This window comes from Podarcis melisellensis, assembly GCF_964234715.1.
Source record: "Podarcis melisellensis genome assembly, chromosome: 13".
NCBI classification, from domain to species: domain Eukaryota; kingdom Metazoa; phylum Chordata; class Lepidosauria; order Squamata; family Lacertidae; genus Podarcis; species Podarcis melisellensis.
In genome coordinates this window covers 40,285,549-40,291,522 of record NC_138545.1, presented here as the reverse complement: position 1 = coordinate 40,291,522, position 5,974 = coordinate 40,285,549, and positions in this window count along the sequence as shown.

Genomic DNA, 5,974 nt, shown 5'->3' with positions numbered 1-5,974 from the left:
TGGGAGGGCATTCCACAGGGTGGGCGCCACTACCAAGAAACCCCTCTGCCTGGTTCCTTGTAACTTCACTTCTTGCAGTGAAGGTACCACCAGAAGGCCCTCGGTGCTGGACCTCAGTGTCCAGGTTGGACAATGGGGGTGGAGATGCTCCTTCAGGTATACTGGGCTGAGGCCATTTAGGGCTTTAAAGGTCAGCACCAACACTTTGAATTGTGCTCGGAAACGTACTGGGAGCCAATGTAGGTCTTTCAGGACCGGTGTTATAAGGAAATCAGGACCGGTGTTATAGGGAAATCAGGTCAGCCAATGTGCCTTACTTGGATCACAGCTGGATTAGTGCAATGAGTGCTACCTAAAGCTGCTGTTGAAAAGCGTCTGGGAACTTCAGCCAGTCCAGAACATGTTGACCGGACCCAGCTGTTGGGATCTTCCTACCCACTTGGAGAGTTCTGAAGCACAAAGCAGCATGTAGATGCTTTGAAATCAAATCAAATAAAAAAATATAAATCCCATGACTTCCTTAATAGGCAACTTCACCTGTTTTCAATCCACTTCTAGGCCCAGTTCAAAATACTGGTTTCTGTCCAGTCATGGCAAAGCGGAGGTCTTGTCAGCTAGGTGTAAGTCCAACAGTTAGTCTGGGGCAGAAGAATAGGATGGACGAGGTTCAGTCGCTGAGGAAGAGGATTCTTAAAAATAAAGAAGTTGGGATTGGAGATAGGACCCTGGACAGAGCCCAGGGAGAAGACAACTTATTCTGACAAGAATCTGGACTCCAGTGAGCCATTCTGTTTGTTGGTTAACTGTTCTAATAGGGTGGTTTCCCATACATTTTGGTGCCAGTGGTCTATATTCACTCCTGATAGGTCTCCCCTTTATAGGTCTCCCCTTTATCACACACACTACACAAGATAATGACCTATCCACTGCTACAGAATATGAATTGATATGGCATATCTGACCCAGCAATACCTTGCTTTCAGGGACACGGGTGGTACTTGCCAGTCGGAAGGTCGGCGGTTCTAATCCCCGCGACAGGCTGAGCTCTCATTGCTCTGTCCCAGCTCCTGCCAACCTAGCAGTTTGAAAGCACACCAGTGCAAGTAGATAAATAGGTACAGCTGTGGCGAGGAGGTAAACGGCGTTTCCATGCGCTCTGGTTTCTGTCACAGTGTCCTGTTGCGCAAGAGGTGTTTTAGTCCTGCTGGCCACATGATCTGGAAAGCTGTCTGTGGACAAACGCCGGCTCCTTTGGCCTGAAAATGAGATGAGCGTCACAACCCCATAGTCGCCTTTGACTGGACTTAACTGTCCAGGAGTCCTTTAACTTTACCTGTTGGTTAACTGCTCTAATAGGGCAGTTTCTCATACATTTTGGTGGCAGTGGTCTATAGTCACAACTGATAGCTCTCCCCTTTATCAAATACACAATGCAAGATTATGACCTATCCCCTGCTACAGCATACAAATTGATATGGCTTATCTGACTCAGCAACGCTTCCAGCAATACCCCGCTTCTCCATACAAACAAACCACACTGCAAGCAACTGAACGCAAGCAACCAAGCTCTGAGCCCGCCAATCTCTTGCAATGCATATACAGTGGTACCTTGGTTTAAGAACAGCTTAGTTTATGAACATCTTGGATTAAGAAGCTGCAAACCCAGAAGTAGGTGTTTTGGTTTGTGAACTTTGCCTTGGAAGCAGAACATGTTCTGCTTCCTGTTGAGTGTAAATTGAGTACCCCGCTGGTATGGGAAAGCACACCTTGGTTTAAGAACACTTTGGTTTAAGAACGGACTTCTGGAACTGATTAAGTTGGTAAACCAAGGTACCACTGTATATATAATGACCTACCCGTACCTAAGGGACCGCCTCTCCTGGTATGACCCACGGAGGACCTTGAGGTCGACAAATGACAACATTTTGGAAATCCCGAGTCACAAAGTGGTTACATTGGTCTCAACTAGGCCCAGGGCCTTTTCAGTACTGGCCCCGACTTGGTGGAATGCTCTGTCACAAGAGACTAGGGCCTTGCAGGACTTGACATCTTTCCACAGGGCCTGCAAGACAGAGTTGTTCCGTCTGGCTTTTGGTTTGGACTCAGTCTGACCCTTATATTTCCCTCCCCTTATGGTTTTGATCTATGGGCTATTATGAGAATGAGGCTGTATTTTAAATTGTATTTTTAACCTGTATTTTAAATTGTACCCCCCATTATGTTTTTATTGTAATTTTACTGGTGTTAGCCGCCCTGAGCCCAGGGTATAAATATATTATTATTATTATTATTATTATTATTATTATTATTATTATTATTACTACTATTACTATTGCCCACGTGATGCTGTCACAAAAACCCTGTGCAAATACTGCACAATAGAATGAAGGATCACGATCTTTCCCCATCTCTCCTCTCTTTCCCCCAACTGCATAATGTATATGACAACAGACTCTCATACCGAATGCAAACGAACTGTGAAAAATACTCAATGAATTGAAAGTGGAGACACTATGTGTACTTTTCTTTGTTTGTTTTGAAATTTTATTTATTTGGTTTTTCAAATTAAAATTTTACAGAGATATATCCAACATAAGTCATAAAAATAAGATTCCAAGGAATCTCCTGGACTTCCAGGAGCACAAAAATAATAGCATGTCTGAATGCCTCACACCCAAAACCCCCTTCTCTGAAGAAATTTGCAAAAATTAAGTTTCCCCCCTAAGATGACACATCCTACTAGGTGATATCTGGTTTTCAACATCCTGATATATCACCATCTAGACAATATACCAATATATCACAATGTCTGAAATAAGGACGGAGCTATGTAGAGGCATCGGCTGGCTTCATGGTTTTTCCTGCATCGTGATTTTTGCCACGACCTGCTCTGGTGAGTTGCTGCACCCTACATTACGCAGGGGAAGCCTGAGCAAGCAGAGTTAACAGGCTGAAGGAATCGAGAGAAGCATTGGTTTGCTTCCCAGTTTTTCCCACATTGGGATTTTTGCATAGGGCACACACACACACACACAATTGTGATTCACAAAATATTGCCAGGTCAAAAATTATGAAACCGATATCACGATAAGGACTTCAAACCAGTTTTGGATGATATATCAGTATATCGCCCAGCCCTACATACTAGCCTATGCATAGGCCTGGCAGAATAGAAGTTTTCAGCAGGTTTTTAAAAGTTGGCACAGATACCTTCCACTAGCAGGGGACAAGACCAATGGCACTATGCTATGTTTGGAAGAGAGTTGTTCCTTTCCTTCACAGGCAGCACAGAGATACAAAGCGCTGCTGGAGGGCGCGAGAAATCATTTTGGATCAAATCTGTGCTTCCAGGTGCTATAAGAAAGCTGCAGAGATAGTGGAGGATAGTACGCACACCGGAAATGATCTCTTTCAGCAGCTTCTGCCTTCTGGAAGAAGGTACCGGGTTATAAAGACTAGGACTAGCCGCCTGAGAAACAGTTTCTATCCAAATGCGATTTTGGTTTTAAATGCAATGTAAGGAGTCTCTAGGTTGGCGGTTCGAATCCCCATGATAGGGGATAGCTCAGTGGTTTGAATCCCTATGAAGGGGTGAGCTTCCGCTGCTCTGTCCCAGCTCCTGTCAACCTAGGAGTTTTGAAAGCACACCAGTGCAAGTACATAAATAAGTACTGTTGAGGCGGGAAGGTAAACGGCGTTTCCGTGCGCTCTGGTTTCCATCACGGTGTCCTGTTGCATGAGAAGTGTTTTAGTCATGCTGGCTACATGACCCGGAAAGCTGTCTGTGGACAAAGGACACCTCCCTCGGCCTGAAAGCGAAATGAGCGCTACAACCCCATAGTCACCTTTGACTGGACCTAACTACCCAGGGGTCTTTTACCTTTAAATTGGTAGGTGTGGGTAATGTTTTATCATTATTAATATTTTATTGGAAGAATTTCATTTATAAATAGAGTGAGAAAAGAAAGGAAGAAATGAGTGAGAATAAAAAAAGACAGTTACATTACCATACATTAATATACAGGTATGCATATTCTTAGGACGCGGGTGGCGCTGTGGGTTAAAGCCTCAGTGCCTAGGACTTGCCGATCGAAAGGTCGGCGGTTCGAATCCCTGCGGCGGGGTGCGCTCCCGCTGCTCGGTCCCAGCGCCTGCCAACCTAGCAGTTCGAAAGCACCTCCGGGTGCAAGTAGATAAATAGGGACCGCTTACCAGCGGGAAGGTAAACGGCGTTTCCGTGTGCAGCTCTGGCTCGCCAGAGCAGCGATGTCATGCTGGCCACGTGGCCCGGAAGTGTCTCCGGACAGCACTGGCCCCTGGCCTCTTGAGTGAGATGGGCGCACAACCCCAGAGTCTGGCAAGACTGGCCCGTACGGGCAGGGGTACCTTTACCTTTACCTATGCATATTCTTATTCTAATGCACATATAATTGTCAATAACCTAATATATTCTGTGTAAACTCATTCCAAATATCATTGCATTTATCCAAAGTCTGCATCTATAAGCTGTCTGTTTATATATTGCCGATGGTGTCCTGTTGTCAAGCCACTGATTAAGGGACATCATATCATCAGTATCTATCTCTTGGCTACCATTAGGGTGCACTACACATATAAATAAGTATCATATTTTAAACAGTCATGGCTTCCCCTGAAAGAGTCCTGGGAACTGCAGTTTGTTACGGGTGCCGAGAGTTGCTAGGAAACCCCTATTCCCCTCACAGAGCTACAATTCCCAGAGTTTCCTGGAAAGAAAGATTAACTGTTAAACCAATTTTGGGGGAAATCGTAGCTGTTTAAAGTGGTGTGGTGATGCTTTAAATGTATTGTGCATATGGGAGCCCAATACCCTGCAAGCGTCCCGGGGGAAAATGGGACACCCTATTTTTCCACGAGAGCAGGGCGGCCATTTTGGTTGCTGTAATCTCGCACAATTTCATGCTGAGATCTCGCCCAAAAAAGTGCCTTTTCAGGGCCACGATCTCATGCGGTGCCCCCAAATGGGCATGAGAGTCAGCACTGGGAACAAAACTTCTGCAAAGCATTCCCCAGGTGCTGGTCCAGTTGTGGCCATGTGGCGATCTCTGGATACCAGGTTGGCGACTGAAATCTCCAGGGTCTGATTTAGGTTTGAGGAGGTCCTAAGCTACTGAAGGTAATGGGGCCCTTTATATGTCCAGCTGTCCTTTGTCAACAATTGTTAGTTTTTTGTGTTGAATATATGGTATATGGTAATTTCTGGACCTAATAGGTATCTAAAGCCACTGGCACATGTTGCCATGCAACCAGTCCATGCAGAATGCAGGCACCCTATATATAGAAATGAGCAAACCAGCGATTTTATTTCCCCCCCAATTTTTTTAAAATAATTTCCCCACATTTATAACAAATATGACATAGAAAAAAGAAAAGAATACACACAAAGAAAACACAATACAATGTTGAACAAAAACAAAAGCCCAAATGGGATCTTAAACGCCTATCCCTTAAAGAAAAAAACCCAATTTCTCTTACATTGTTAATTGACCTCCTCAGATCCCTCCCTTCTGAATTTCATTATATCTGCATGTAACAGGTCTCCAATAACATTCTTAACTAAAATTAATTCCAGCAATTAACTATCTTATTCTCATTTCCTACTATTCTAAATCTAATTTACTCACAATCACATCCTAATTTAATCCTAGGCCTATCTGGTACTTTCAAGTGACTTATGATTATTTATATTACAATATTTATTCAAATAATCCTTAAATCTCTTCCAATCTTTTTGATATTCCTCTTTTTCTGGTCGTGGATCCTTCCAGTCAGGTCGGCTAGCTCCAAAAAGTCCAACATCTTCCAGTGATATTTTAGGGAGCAGGTGGCGCCCATGACTTACATCACAGGAGCCGACACAACACAAAACACTGTTACTCTATGTAGGCTTTATTTTATTTGTTTTTTATCTTATACAGTGGTACTTCTAGATGCG